General features: G+C 38.4%; 1 non-coding gene across 1 annotated transcript; it reads left to right on the top strand.

The window, feature by feature from the left end:
* The first annotated feature begins 14,573 nt into the window (after nucleotides 1-14,573).
* LOC136119480 (U6 spliceosomal RNA) lies at nucleotides 14,574-14,681 on the top strand. The gene has a single exon (XR_010655482.1). It is a non-coding gene; the product is annotated as a U6 spliceosomal RNA (small nuclear RNA).
* The last annotated feature ends 1,384 nt before the right edge of the window (nucleotides 14,682-16,065 follow it).

The raw sequence follows: 16,065 nt of genomic DNA, 5'->3' as shown, positions 1-16,065 counted from the left end.
AGTTTCAAGGATGAATGGGAAATGTGGTTTATTGTTTACCTCTAGACTGATTTTCCAGGTGATTTGTGAAGCTGTTTCTGGAAGATGAGAAACTAAGGAGACTTCTGTCCAGGTTTCATAGTTATCTGTCTTAACAATTTATTTTAGCTTCTTATCAATTTCATAATATTTATTTCGGAAAACATTTTGACTGCAAATTTAGGGATTAAGAGGCAATGTCCCATGAGTGCTCTGATCTAAAGATGCATGTTTGGCCTGAAAATAGCGTTGTACTTATGTTGACTATTATTTCTACATGGAGCAACTGTCATAAATACTGAGAAATCATTTTTTTCTTATGTGAAATACGGGTACATACATTTTCTGTAGGTTATGTTCAGTAAGTTAACTGCATAATATATATCTTTCCCTTTTCTGTTGTAAACTGAGCTTAACAGGATGATAATGAAAGGAATGATAAAAACATCAAACATTTACCAAAATGCTTTCTTTTATTTTGCTTTATGTAGCACTGTGGCTCAGTAGCTCATCATATTATTCATTTAATAAATATTTATAAAGTATTATGCTAGCTGCTGGGGATGAAAGATAAGCAAAAACAGCTACTCTGTATTCTGTTTATAATCTAGTCAAGAGATGGGACACTCAAATAACCACATGAAGACATTTAAAATTACAACTGTAGTAAGGGTTCTGAAGAAAAGGGACATAGAGATATAAGCACATATAGCAAGTAACTGACCTGGTTTGGGGGTCAGGTAAGGCCTCTCTGTGGGAGTAATGTTTCAGCAGTGGTCTGAAAGATGAGTAGGCATTTAATAAGCTGACGAAGAGAACAGTCTATACAAAGGCCCTTAAAAAGACCTGTAGGAGTTACAACGGTGTCCAGAAACCTGCGGATGCAAGGTCTTATCGGCCTTCTGAAGGATGTTTGTTTTTATCCCAACAACCTTGAAGAATTTTAAAGGAGGCCTAAGACAGGATCAAATTTTCGTTTTCAGAACCTCATTAGGGTTGTCCTATGGAGAATGGGTGGGAGGGCGGCAAGCAGACCACTAAGGAGGGGCTGGCACTAGAACAATCAAGGGACGATAGCCTAGTGGTGGTGCACAGAGAAGTTAATGTGGTTCTGGTGTGGCTAGCAGATGTTTTTTTTGCTGCGCTGCGCAGCATGTGGGATCTTAGTTCCCTGACCGGGGATCGAACCCACACCCCCTGTATTGGAAGCGCAGTCTTAACCACTGGACCACCAGGGGAGTCCCAGTGGCTAGCAGATTTAATAGCAGATTCTTTCCATTTTAGACTGCATATAGGATATTTTCCTTTAAAACTATTTGAAAGAGAAAATTCTGGCTCGCTTTATGCTTTTGAGTTGCAAAATTTGGTTAAGTAAGGGCGAAGCCTCTGGCAACAACCAGTACCAGAAAAGCTCTTTCTACTCCTAAAGAATGAGACCTAATACTAATACTACATTGAATCATCCTGGGATTCTTATTGTGTATGGGTATGTCTGCCTCAACGTATTTCCTTTCTTTAAAAAGCTGTTCTTACGTAGCTATTTTCCTTAACCTCTGGATTTGCTGTTTTGGTAGACTTTCAATAGAAAATTAAATGCTTGAACTTGACATCAAATTAAGCTGGCTAGTTTTAAATATTTTTTTTTCTCTCAAATACAAATTACATGTTTACGCTAGAAAAAAATTCAGATATAGATGTGTGACAAAGGAAAGGGTAAAAGTATACTTCCCCTTACATTTCTGAGAGGCACAATGTAGCATGCTGGGAGCCAAATGATTTAGATTCAGATTGTGGCTTGGTTACTTATTAGCCATGAACTTGAAGAATTAAACTCTTCTTGTAAGATAGGGATTAAAAACTAACTAGGGCTCTAGTGAGGATTAAATGAGTTAATGAATACATCTAATGTAAATAAGAGTAATGCTTAATATTAAGTGCTTAATAAATGCTAAGCTATTATAACCTTCATGCGTGTGGACACATAGACATAAAAGGCAATTATATTTTTCACATTATTCTGCAACCTGCTTCTCAAATAATACATGTCACAGACAGCTTTCTATACCAGGCCTCACAAAATACTTAACACCTGCATATGATTCAATAATCAATACATCAGACTTTAACCATTGTTTTATTGGATCCTTGTCATGTCTTTGCGTATCTGTCCTGGTATTTCTGTAGGAGTGATTCCTAACGTGGAACAGAATCAAAGGGCATGTGCATTTACAATTTTGATATTATGCCTTCCATAAATGTTGTACCAATTGTACTAATACTCTCACTAATGGCTGACTTTTTTAAACAAGGCCTTAGTGGTATAAAAGCTCCTCTGGAAGTCTATAACATCAATAATGACTGGCTGATATTAACAGATTCTAAGGCTAGTTATCATTTAGCACTGTATGTATATTGAATAAAAGTGTTTTCAAAATTCCATGTATTTATGAGAACAAAAAAATTGCATATATAAAGTCCCCAAGTTGTACACTTTTGAGCTCCTTAATTAATGGCAGAAACCATCTCAATTTTTATAACTCCAGCATCTAGCACAGTACCTGGGAGTGGAGTACATCAGTGTGTGTTAAATGAATAGTCTCATAAATCAAAGGAAGGAACTATTACATTAGTTGTCACATCACAAAAACCACATAACTTTTGTTCATTTGACAATAGCCAATCCCAAGGAAGTTTGTAACAGCTTTCTTAAAACTGAAAAAACTCCTTTCCTTTCCCCTGAATCTAGGAGGATCTCTTCTTAATTAGCGTTGAAACGTCTTTAGTTAACTTTTTAAAATTAAATATAAAAGCTTCTTAATTACCGGCAGTAATTGTATCATTATTTCCTTACCAGAAACTAAACATTTGCTCCTAGACCTAGCATAAGGTTGGCCCTAAAGGTAAAACAGGGGATGGCATAAGGGCATAGTTTAAATAAGGTGCCTCTTTATTCATATGGTTGCCTGTTTTTCCCTTGAACTACAACAGAAACTGCCACAACCTGGCATCAAGAAACCCAGGTCCTTTGTCTTCTTTATTTGACATCTGGCGCCTACCTAAGCACAGGTCTGTGGATAGGCTCCTTCTTCCATCTCCATAATTTACTGCATTATTAGAATTACCCATTCCAAATAACAACACAGTGAAATTTCTGAGCATTCTCAGCCCATGCTGCTTTATTGCCAAAATATATATGTACACAGGCGCAGAGTTTCCAACTTTTACAGCAGTTCCTTTTTACAGCAAAGAATATTTCTTCTAATATCCCAAAGATGCATAGATTAGAAAGCAAGCTGCCTTTTGTAAAACTTCAAACATTCAATGAATTCTTTTAACATTATCTTATATACCAATGAGGCAATGAAGCAGATCTGAACAAGTAAAAACAAAAGCTACTGAAGTAAAACTCTATGCAAAGGTTATTGTAACATGAATCTTTTAAATTACCAGCGACAGGTGGTTTTAAGGTAAGCGCCAAGACTATTACTGTTGTTTACAGACTGATGATAATGTATTGCCAGAATATTTATCCCTGGGAGAAAATTATACTTTAATCTATGGCATGGCATACCATCATCAGGGGAGACAAAATCTTTTGAAAATTCTAACCTTAAGATATCTACTCTTGACTTTAAAAGTTTACGAGTATGGGGCTTCCCTGGTGGCGCAGTGGTTGAGAGTCCGCCTGCCGATGCAGTGGACATGGGTTCGTGCCCCGGTCCGGGAAGATTCCCACATGCTGCGGAGCGGCTGGGCCCGTGAGCCATGGCTGCTGAGCCTGCGCGTCCAGAGCCTGTGCTCCGCAGCGGGAGAGGCCACAACAGTGAGAGGTCCGCGTACCAGGAAAAAAAAAAAAAAAGTTTACGAGTATGGGTTCCTGGAGAAATCTGTGATGTCTGGGCTTCTAACATTAACATTTTAATATGGCCTAGTGGAAATAATAGGAACAGAGATTAGAGAAACTCTGTCCTTAAATCTTTACTGGTTTCATTGTTTGGCAGACATTTTATTGATAAGTACCAAACTGAAACTTTACATATGGGATATGACATTTCACTTCCTGAACTGGGTAAAAGGACTATAAGTTATTCATTAGGAACTACTGGAAAGTTACCATTCCACTTAAACATTCCTAAAGGTATTCAAAGTGAAATCCCACAGTGAAGATTAAAATGAGGTTGAAATAATTTTGGAAAAATTATTTTTCAATCATAGAACGTGAAACCTGGAAGGGGCCTAGTGAAAATCATCCAGTCTAATCTTGAATTCTCTTCTACTTAGGTCTCTTTCAATAATGAATCACATTTGTACAATGCTTGTCATGATCACATGTACTTACGTGAGTTATTTCAAAGTCAGGAATCATCTCAAAAAATTTTAAGCTATTACAATGAACTGATCTATTTTCTTCATCAAGTAAAATTAACAGCAAGGTTTTTTTTTTTTTACAAAACAGGAAAACTTGCTCCTGTCTACCTGGCATCAAAAGCTTTAGGCAACAAATTATGAAGTCTAACCAAAACATCAAGGATAAAACTCTGGCTATAAAAAAATTTCTTTAAAAACTTAAATACAGTAACAACAGAAAAACCAAACCACAGATGTATCTATATTTTAAGGACTATTTCCATAAAATGGAATGGGCTCCTTTGCTGGAAGGATCTTTTATGGTTGGGTAATACCAGTACCATCCAAAGAGTCACCTAGTTACCTGAAAATCCTGGAACATCTGAAATATGTCCATGTTGCCTCTATTCACTTCCAAGATTCTAGTCTTAAGAGATCCAAACTTAAGCCACATAAATTGTATCAGACAAACCCCATCCCTAGTTACTCTACATCTTCCACACTGGTATTCCATACTCTTTCTGAAACTCTGCACCTTTCTATTATAGCCATAGCAGCTTCTTTATTTATTTGAACATGCTTAGTTTGTGCCTTTTGTTTTTAAACATGCTTGGGGACTAATGGAACCAGGCAAGAGGTTAGAGGGTGAGCACTGTTATGCTCTATTCCTGACAGTTTGAATGTCTTATGGTTGCCCCTGTTTATCTTCTAGCTTCCATTTTCAATGGAAGTAAGATAATCTTAGAAAATGAAAATAATCCAAACAATAAATTCAAGCTAGTGGTTTAAGTCTCTATTGCTTCATTATTAATAAATGCATATATCTAATTACTAGTAGCCACATAACATTGGACATTTTCAACCATGCATTAGAATATTATACTCTAAAATAAGAGTTATGGGCCTGCCACTATTGCTTGCACTTCCATCCAGACCCACTTTTAATAAACATGCAGAGTAAACCCCTTGACTCAGAGGAAGTAGAGGAAATTACATGCAAAGTTTCAACTGAAAATGTGGGTTAATAAAGTGATTGCTTAGAAATGTAGGCAGGTGCTCCACATCTATCACAATGCTGCTTCAGAACAGAGGTACAAAAGTCACACAAAAAGGTTAAAATTAGGACCACTATTCAGTTATAAAAGGATTAATTGCAACTTCTGGTCCTTTTGGGTAGAGAATGATGTACAAAATTTGGGAAAATAGAGTACTGAGAGATGTCCTCTGGAGCAGTGAGTTTTCTTGGCCATTTACTGACAGTGATGGCATAGAAGAGCATAGGTGGTATAGAGATGATGAAGATGCTCTTAGGCAGAATAGTTTGATTCACATTAATAAGCATTACCTGCACAGCTCCCTGGGGAAAAGGAGTTCATGAACAGCAGAGCTAATACAATGTAAACTCAAAAATCAATGCCCTGAAGTTTAGCATAGCCCTCTGCTTTTGAAAACTATTGGCCAAGGAATCCTTCCAAACATGGTATAATTAACAGCCAAGCAATGTCCTGAATAAACTAGAAGCAATTTGCTTGCACCAGCAGCACCATGAGAATGTAAACTCCTGGAGGCCAAGGGTCTCTTCATATTTTGCATATCACAGGTACACAAAGAGTAAACATGAGACCAAAACAACATTGAAAAGTATCAACCATACTTTGAGACTACAAAAACTTGTAGCACATTTGAGCATTTAAAACTATGAATGTTGCTATTAAGGGTAATCTTTAATTGTTCTAAGTAACTAAACTGTTACTGACATCACTGTAATATGCAGTGGTGTCCTCATGATCGTGCAGATGTTTGAATATTGCTTGGTTATTCCAATGTCTCTAACACAAAACTGAAGACATAGGACATTTAAAGAGGAGCTATAATCAATTTAATATAGCCTTCTCTCTATCCTTTGGAGTTGCCATTTAAGAATCTAATATTCAAGAGGCACTATTTTCTTAGATCCACTCATCTTTCAGTTTTTTCCCCTGGGAAAACAAGGGAACACAGACACAATTTTTTCAGGGATCTTCAAGGTGCTAAATGGCCAAGATGAACATGAGGTAAAAGGGAGTAAGAAGTCACCCTCATTCCGTTATTACATCCTGATGTGAGATCTGTATGATTCAGATCAAGAAACTAGTTTGCTGGGTTCTTGTTAAAATAAGCAGTCACAGGCCACAGGCCTTGGCACATCTACATTAGACAGTGTACTGTCTCTGGCCATTCCCTTCAGTCCTTTTGCTTTATACCTTTAAATCCTAACGTCCCTACACTAACAGGCATGAGGAAAAGCCAGCTATCCAAGTTCTTAGTCTGTTTTTTTAAACTCTAAATATATACACACAGCAAACTTTTCTCTCTCTTTAAAAAATGTACCCAGGAAACTTATTGGAGAAAGATGAGGTGACAAAGCAAAAAGTATGCCATTTTATAAATGCCTGTTGTTAAAAGAAACATCATAAGCAAAATCCCCACACGATGAGCTTCAGTGGGGTTACTCAGTAGGAGTACGTTTCCAGGTTAAGCATCAGAAAAGCTTAAATGGCTCTAACCCTCTGCTCTAGCAAACAAGTAGGGTCTTTAACCTTTAACTTGCACAAACGTTGCTATTTCTCACATAATGATATATTCATATACATTCATAGTTTTATTTTTTTTAAGTACCTTTTACATACTCTTTACCTACAGCATCTTTTTCCTTTCATGGAATTCTGTTATCACAGAGCCTCAAACTCAAGTAGTATTCTACTGTACAACCCTGCTAATGCAACTTAGTATACATGCAAAACTGTTATTGCTACTGAAATTCTACCTCTTGAAAATTATTTTATGGCTTTTTTTTTTGCAATAGGAAATATTCTTTCCTATATACTGTGCTATTTTGCATTCATTACCTTTTCAGAGGTATTTTTTTAAATGTTTAAACGCTTTTCAGAAGTGGATTCTCCCAGGCACTCAACTAATTGAACCAGGAGTACAACTACTTTAAGTACACTATAAGAATCTAAACCTGGGTCCCTCGAGATTTGCTGCCCAAGAGTCAATTTCTTTAAGCCTGCTTCTGCACACAAGACACACCACATTAAAAAAGTTTTGCATTTCCTATCATACTAACTATAGAATCTGTGGCAATAAATCCTGGACTCTCCTAATACTGAGATTTAAAAATCACCCCAGAAAACTGCCATTTCCAAGTTCTCAAGAAAGCTTTTAGAGGTAGGAATTTCTTTTCTACAGAAAGCTATGCTTTCAGAACAAAACAACTTTTCTTTCTACAAGGAAAAGAGAAAAGAGTGAAAGCTGTCTGAGGCAATTTACTATAACCAAGCAGGGAGTTAGTTAATATTAATACATGGCAACCTAGGTAGCCTCCATTTAGCTACCTTGCCAATTCTCATGAAAAGGTCTGGAATCTCATCAATACACAATTCAGCAAATTTGGAAACAGGAAAAGCCCAAGAGAAATTAATCTAGGACACTCAACTACTGACCAGTGTTCTTCTGTTAACATGTAGCATACTGCAGATAGGAAACATAAATGGTCTTCAGATTAGAAAAGCACTCACTTGAGCAATTAACATAGCATCTCAGTAAGACATGCAAAATGTAAAATAATCTGATGCAAAAAGAGTGGGAAACAATAAACCTACAAGACATACAATGTGAAAACAGTGTAAGAACAGTCTCACCTCAAAGAGAGCAAAGCAGAATCATGAAATGGGGCCTCATTTTGATATAAGGTTTCATAACACACAAAGGCAACTTGGTTTCCTACCTCATGGAAAGCTTAAAAATCCTCAAAGACAGTATCTCACCTTGTGACCCCATATTTCTATTCATAAATGAGTCGTTTTGGCCTTAATCTCTTTTCCCCAGGGAGAATATCACGGATTCAGATATTTATGAGAAAAGAAAAGGTCTAGATTTTCCACTCTTTTTACACTATTAGTTATTATCAATAATTCATCCTGAAGTTTAAATTATTACTAGGCTCATGCACTAACCCCTAACATGGCACTACAATATGCTACCAAGCACTAATGCTTACAAAACTATACACATCTCAAAATGGAAGACATTGGTGATTTTGTTGTTCTTAAACAACTTGTAACATCTGTCCACAAGTATTAAAATATACATATATATATTTCTATTGCACATATCCCATTTTTGTTCAACTTTTTAAAAGAAAAACTGCCAGCTAACATGGATGAGCAAAGGAAAGGAAGTAGGCACAGCTACAGATTGAGGCATAGTCCTGCCTAAAATTATAGCTTTTGCCATCATGAAGTGGACCAAAATAGACCAGGAAAAACAATGTAGATGTATTAAGTAAACACTGGGCAAATACAACTGGAATATACCCATTTTGTTAAATGCCATCTGGTGAAAATCATGGAAGATGCAGATGCAGAAACAACCTGAAAGCATTAAACAGTGGTTCTCTTAGCTTTGAAATGAAAATATGTAAAGCAACTGGAGAAGATGAGTCTGATACACACACAATTATTCAAACAAGTGGGCCAGAGATGGTCTCACTGGTGCTGACAGTAGAGGGTCTCTATCCCCTGCCAAACAATCCTACCCAAAAAGTTGCCCAAAAAAACATGGGGAGGATGGGTAACAGACAACTGAAGATACAAATTCTCCATATGATATTCCCAGCATACCAACGGGACTCATGTATATAGGTTCCATTCTGTCTTTATCAATTCCAAAATACTGATAGAAAACATCAGGAAGTGGCTGAGAAGTCAGAGAAAAATTTAAGTTACCTTTATCCAAGTTACTTCTACTATGCTTTACCACTCAGTAATTGCCCCCAATTAAAGGAAATTATATTTTATCTATATTATGTAATTATTTTACTAAAACGCTTCCATATGCCAATTCAAATTGGTTGACCAATTTAATCATTAAGAGTGCTCAATATTTCCAATTTTTGGCTATTTTTATCACTCTCAAATTCTGGTAAATCTGCCCCAAGATTTCAGCAGCACAACATGCATGGCCCTGGGCAAACATTCCCTGTATCACAGAGATGATCTAAGATGATTTGTTCTCAATTTCATCTAACCAGCTGTAAATTCTTTCTCTACTTACAAAAACTTATAAAGGTTTCATTCTTATGTAAACACCTGGCAATTCATACAATGGTCCTCTGTTGATTTGGAAGCAAGGACGGCTTTACCCTGTAGTCTGTTCATCAGATAGTTATAAGTTTTAACAGAAAGAAAGGAAATTCATTATTTCTTACTAGAACTATTTTTCTTGTTTGAGTTTTTTCAGACCCTGGATTTCTTCTAAATCTAAACTGACCCAACCACAGTCTGGGAACATTTCTTCTGAGGCCCATTCTCTCATGAGAAAGTTCAGTTCCAACTGGGGAAAGTTACCTCAGTCCCAGCCTTTTCAGCCAAACATACACCTATTGCCTAGAAAAATAAATCAAATACCCAAGAACCCATCTTGGATCAAAGGGAAAAAGTTACTTATCCTTTTACAAAAAACAAAGCTATAGAATGTGAAACGCCATAAAGTCAGATGGAGCTGCATGAAGCATTTTCACTTCTTTTTCTTAGGAGAAAGGAGTAATATGGAAACTTTCCTCGTTTTTTTCTCCACTCCTGTATGTCCAAAGGTGAAGGCAGGTCATACTGTAGGGTCCATCCCAAGATCTTCTGAACAGAAAAACCACTTTTGCCACTTTTCTTCCAGCCTTAGCAGCATGTAAAACCAAGTCTCAAGTGCTATATAAATAAGACTGCACGAAAAAGAATGAACTACTTTTAATACAGTAGCTTCTCATCCTAGGGTGGTGAAGAGGGTTCCATCCCTGGACTCAAAACTGTTTAGTTCCCTTTTACCAACTTTTCACTAAACCCAAGCATGCATTCATAGGGTTAGCATCTGCACAATGTGGTTATTCCTTAGAAGAATGAAAAAACATTTAAAACTACCATATATCCAAAGACTTTTGAGAAAGAAGTCCACCACAGCTTCCTTCTCCAGGAGAAACATCCCTCTTATCATCCAAAAATGTGGACTTACACATGTAAAAATGTGTATTTATAGAGTTGTGATAATGTACTCACATATGCAACTAACCTTGTGATATCTTGTCTTTATGCTTCTTTATCACATCAAAGGTTTTACTGCAAAATTGGACCTTTGTTCTTATCCAGTAAATCTATGCCAAAAGATGAGCCAGGTATTAGAAATATATGTAATTTTTTAAGCATCTCTTTCACTTCAAATTAGAACACATACTTGGAATTTACTGCTGCAAGTCTCAACTGTGCTTATCACAACAGTGGCTAAAACTGGAAGACGTTAAAAAAAAACACCCTGATGTCACGCATGCTTGCTATTTCGTCTTCTTGTCTGGAACAAAAGGTAAAGAATTCACAAATATCACCATCTAAGCACCTGTTTCAAATGATATCAGCCTTCAGCTTGTAAAATTATTTGTGATTAAGCAAATTGCAGCAGAAGATGCATGTCAGTTGCTTCTTTCTTCCTAGAGAAGTTAGCAGGATGACTGCATCCCAGGGGCTTCTCTTCTTTGAATCTGAGAGGTGGAACAAAAAGAAGAGCAGCCTTTTCCAGTCCAAATCATGGAGGTAAAGTTTAGAGAAGAGATATCCACATTTCAAGAATAGGGAAGGTGGCCTGATAAAAGCAGGACAACCCCACTCCAGGAGACAACATAGAAATACCTGGAAATACAAAATAAATTGAAAACAGGAAGATTAAGATAGGTACTTCTATATGAGCTTACTTTTTAAAAATAGTATTTTAAAACACACAGAAAAAAAATTTTTTGGATTACATATTGTTTAAAAGAAAATGTCCAACCACACCACCAAATTCAGTATTATCACTGGAAAAGGAGAAGCAGGGGAGCTTCCCTGGTCGCGCAGTGGTTAAGAATCTACCTGCCAATGCAAGGGCCATGGGTTCAAGCCCTGGTCCGGGAAGACCCGACATGCCGCAGAGCAACTAAGCCCGTGCGCCACAACTACTGAGCCTGAGCTCTAGCGCCCACAAGCCACAACTACTAAACCTGTGCACCTAGAGCCCGTGCTCCACAACAAGAGAAGCCACCACAATGAGAAGCCCATGCACTGCAAAGAAGAGTAGCCCCCACTCACTACAACTACAGAAAGCCCGTGCGCAGCAACGAAGACCCAACACAGCCAAACATAAAAAATAAAATTAAAAAAAAAAAAAAAAGAAAAAGGAAAGAAAAGAAAGAAAGAAAAGCAGAAGCAGGGACTTCCCCAGCGGTCCTGTGGTTAAGACTCCACCTTTCAATGCAGGGGACAAGGGTTCAATCCCTGGTCGGGGAACTAAGATCCCACATGCGTAAGGGTGCGGCCAAAAAAATAAATATATAAAAAATAAGAACTAACAAATAAAAAGAAAGAAAGAAAAGCAGAAGCAGTAGCCAAGAAACTTATGTAAGTATGATACAAAAAGCTAGAATTATATAAAAACTTGCATTATATAAAATGAGACACACACGTTAATTTCCTCTTATGCAAATGGAATAATATAGTCCATGAAATGATTCTATATAAAACATTTGTGTTGGGACTTCCCTGGTGGCACAGTGGTTAAGAATCTGCCTGCCAATGCAGAGGATATGGGTTGAAGCCCTGGTCCAGGAAGATCCCACATGGCGTGGGGCAACTAAGCCCGCGAGCCACAACTACTGAGCCTACATGCCATAACTACTGAAGCCCATGCCCCTAGAGCCTGTGCTCCACAACAAAAGAAGCCACCACAATGAGAAGCCCACGCACTGCAACAAAGAGCAGCCCCTGCTCACCACAACTAGAGAAAGCCCACATGCAGCAACAAAGACCCAACACAGTCAAAAATAAATAAATATTTAAAAATTAAAAAAAAAAATCTGTGCTTAAAAGCAGTATTGTAGGACTTCCCTGGTGGTGCAGTGGTTAAGAATCCACCTGCCAAAACAGGGGACACAGGTTCGAGCCCTCGTCCGGGAAGATCCCATGTGCTGCAGAGCAACTAAGCCCGTGCACCACAACTACTGAGCCTGTGCTCTAGAGCCCATGTGCCACAGCTACTGAAGCCCGCATGCTTAGAGCCCATGCTCCACAACAAGAGAAGCCACTGCAGTGAGAAGCCCGTGCACCACAACAAAGAGTAGTCCCTGCTCGCCACAGCTAGAGAAAGCCAGTGTGCAGCAACAAAGACCCAACACAGCCATAAATAAATAAACAAATAAATAAATAATTTTATAAAATAAATAAATAAAACCAGTATTGTACTCCAAAGTTGATGCTTAAATACTTAATACTCAAAACCATATGTGTCATCTTACTCGGAATTATCTTCAACTACCTAAGACCAAGAGTGAACAATAAAAATTTTGAAAAAAAAAAAAAAAAATTTTGTAAACTATAAACACAGGTAAAACAATACGTACTGTAGCATGATCGCCAAATGCAAGCATGTAAAAACATTAGCAGTTCACTGCTGTTAAACATCACACTTGTTAAACTGCAAATATCTGCAAAAGTAAATCAGACAAAAAAAGGACAAATATTGTCTAAGTCCTCTTACATGAGCTAACTAGACTAGGCAAATTCACAGAGAAAGAAAGTGGAATACAGGTAACTAGGAACAGGGGGGGTGGGGGGCTGGTGGCAGGGAAGTGGAGAGTTACTGCTTAATGGGTATCGAGTTTGTTTGGGATGATGAATAAGTTCTGGAAATAGACAGTGGTAATGGTTACAGAACTATGTGAATATACTTAATGCCACTGAATTATACATTTAAATATAGTTAAAATGATAAATTTTATGTATGTATGATAATAAAGAAATAAATCACAGGTGCATATCAAAAGCTTAAATGAATTACTTAAGCTTACAAAAATGGCCAATGGTGACTGGCTAGTCTTCCTAGCCCTCCATTTTTAGTATGTCACAGAGATTCAAAAATACCTCTCAACTCCAAACTGACCTTGAATAACCTCTTCTGGTTGAAGACGAGACAGTTCTGATTCAAAACCTACAAAAGGAAAATGTAAATTAATTCAGAAGGTAAAGAACTACAGAATTTGCATTTGTTATAAAAGCAGCAGAGGAAGTGAGAGAAAAAACTGAGAATATCCACATACAGGCCTTTAGAACCCTACGGAGAACAGAGCTGTTTCATTATATAAGCTTACTCAGGCTAGTTCAAAGCTTGCACCAGCCACTAGACTGTTCTGTAGCTCAATTCTAATGGCCAGATAATTGGCAGTAATGTTGAGGGGGAAAGAAGATACAAGCTAGTTCTTTCCACAAGTAAATATGCTGAAAGAATTCTATATAAACCAAATAAGTACCAAAGAAGTCTTTTAAAAATGCACCTTTTGGGCTTCCCTGGTGGCCCAGAGGTTGAGAGTCCGCATGCCGATGCAGGGAACATGGGTTCGTGCCCTGATCCGGGAAGATCCCACATGCCGCGGAGCGGCTAGGCCCATGAGCCATGGCCACTGAGCCTGCGCATCCGGAGCCTGTGCTCTGCAACGGAAGAGGCCACAACGGTGAGAGGCCCACATACCGGAAAAAAAAAAAAAACACCTTTTTGGGACTTCCCTGGAGGTCCAGTGGTTAAGACTCCATGCTTCCAGTGCAGGAGGCACGGGTTCGATCCCTGAACAGGGAGCTAAGATCCCGCATGCCATGCGGCTTGGCCCAAAAAAAGAAAGAGAAAGATAAAAAGCACCTTTTCCTTAATGTCATTTGCTGCAACATGGATGGATGTAGAAATTCTCATATTAAGTGAAGTAAGCCAGAGACAGAAAGACAAATACCATATCATTTATATGTGAAACGTAAAAAAAAAATGATACAAATGAACTTATTTACAAAACAGAAACAGACTCACAGACATAAAAAACAAACTTATGGTTACCAAAGGGGATGGCAGCTAAATCAGGAGTCTGGGATTAACATATACACACTACTATGTATAAAACAGGCAAACAAGGACCTACCATATAGCACAGGGAACTATACTCAATACCCTGGAATAACCTATAATGGAAAAGAATCTGAAAAAGAACACATATGTATGTGTGTATGTATATATATACACACATATATGTAAAAAACGGAATCACTGCTGTACACTTGAAACACAACATTGTAAATTAACTATACTTCAATTTTTAAAATGCACCTTTTCTTGTGCTTGCTTCAGCAGCACATATGCTAAAACTGGGAATGATACAGAGAAGATTTGCATGGTTCCTGTACAAGGATGACACACAAATTCGTGAAGCGTTCAATATTTTAAATTTATTCATTTATTCATTCATTTACGGCTGCGTTGGGTATTCATTGCTGTGCACAGGCTTTCTCTAGTTGCAGCGAGCGGGGGCTACTCTTCGTTGTGGTGCGCAGGCTTCTCATTGCAGTGGCCTCTCTTGTTGTGGAGCACTGCCTCTAGGCGCGTGGGTTTCAGTAGTTGTGGCTCGCGGGCTCTAGAGCGCAGGCTCAGTAGTTGTGGTGCACAGGCTTAGCTGCTTCGCGGCATGTGGGATCTTCCCGAACCAGGGCTCGACCATGTCTCCTGCATTGGCAGGCGGATTCTCAACCACTACGCCACCAGGGAAGTCCCCAAAACGCACATTTTCTTAATAAGGAAAATGTCTAGACTCTTTTAAAGACAAATTCCTTTAGCAATATCAACTAATAAAAATGCATACATTCATCATATATAAACCTTATCCCCAAATCTACATCTTAATATTAGGCAATAATGACAGAACATCGTAAGCTTATATTCTCTTCCTAATACCCAGTTTTACATCTCAAACATGACTATTCAACTCTAAACTCTGCGTGTTTGAATCCCAAACTGTAGGTCCCATTTGAAAACTGAATGAATAGTACCTTAGTATAGAAGCCAAAGTTTTGACCATTACCCAAAATTCTCCATAAGATCCCCACTGTATCTCTTTTGATGCCAATTCTATCTCCCCCTTCATCATGGGCTCCAACCATACTGGACTCTTTGCTCTTCCTGGAATGTCAGACACACTACCTTATAGCCTGTGTACTGGCTGTTCTCTTTGTGAGAAGACTCCTTCCCCAAGTACCGACAGAGCTAATCGCCTCACCTTGAAGTTTTTATTCAAATGTCATTTTCTCAAAGAGACCTACTCTGAGCCCTGATTTAAGATTACACTGTTCCCCCCATCCTATCCACAGATGTATCCCCACCATTCCTTTACGTTGTTCTACTTTTCCTTTTTTTTCTTTTTCTTTTTGCGGTACGTGGGCCTCTCACTGTTGTGGCCTCTCCCGTTGCGGAGCACAGGCTCCGGACGCGCAGGCTCAGCGGCCATGGCTCAAGGGCCCAGCCGCTTCCGCGGCATGTGGAATCTTCCCGGACCGGGGCACGAACTCGTGTCCCCTGCATCGGCAGGTGGACTCTCAACCACTGCGCCACCAGGGAAGCCCTACTTTTCCTTTTAATCCATGCATGAAACACTATATAAGGCACTTATGTAAGGTACAATACTTATGTTTCTCATGTGTCCTGTCTAAAATGTAACCTCCACCAGGAAGGAACCTGTTTTGTTCACTGGTGAATCCCAGGCACCTAGAATAGCATGTGACCCATAATAAGCACTTAATAAAAATTTGTTGAACAACTGAATAGCAGGGCTCTTAA

This window comes from Phocoena phocoena, chromosome 2 (genome assembly GCF_963924675.1).
Source record: "Phocoena phocoena chromosome 2, mPhoPho1.1, whole genome shotgun sequence".
Lineage (NCBI taxonomy): Eukaryota > Metazoa > Chordata > Mammalia > Artiodactyla > Phocoenidae > Phocoena > Phocoena phocoena.
This window is presented reverse-complemented; position numbering and strand designations above follow the sequence as displayed.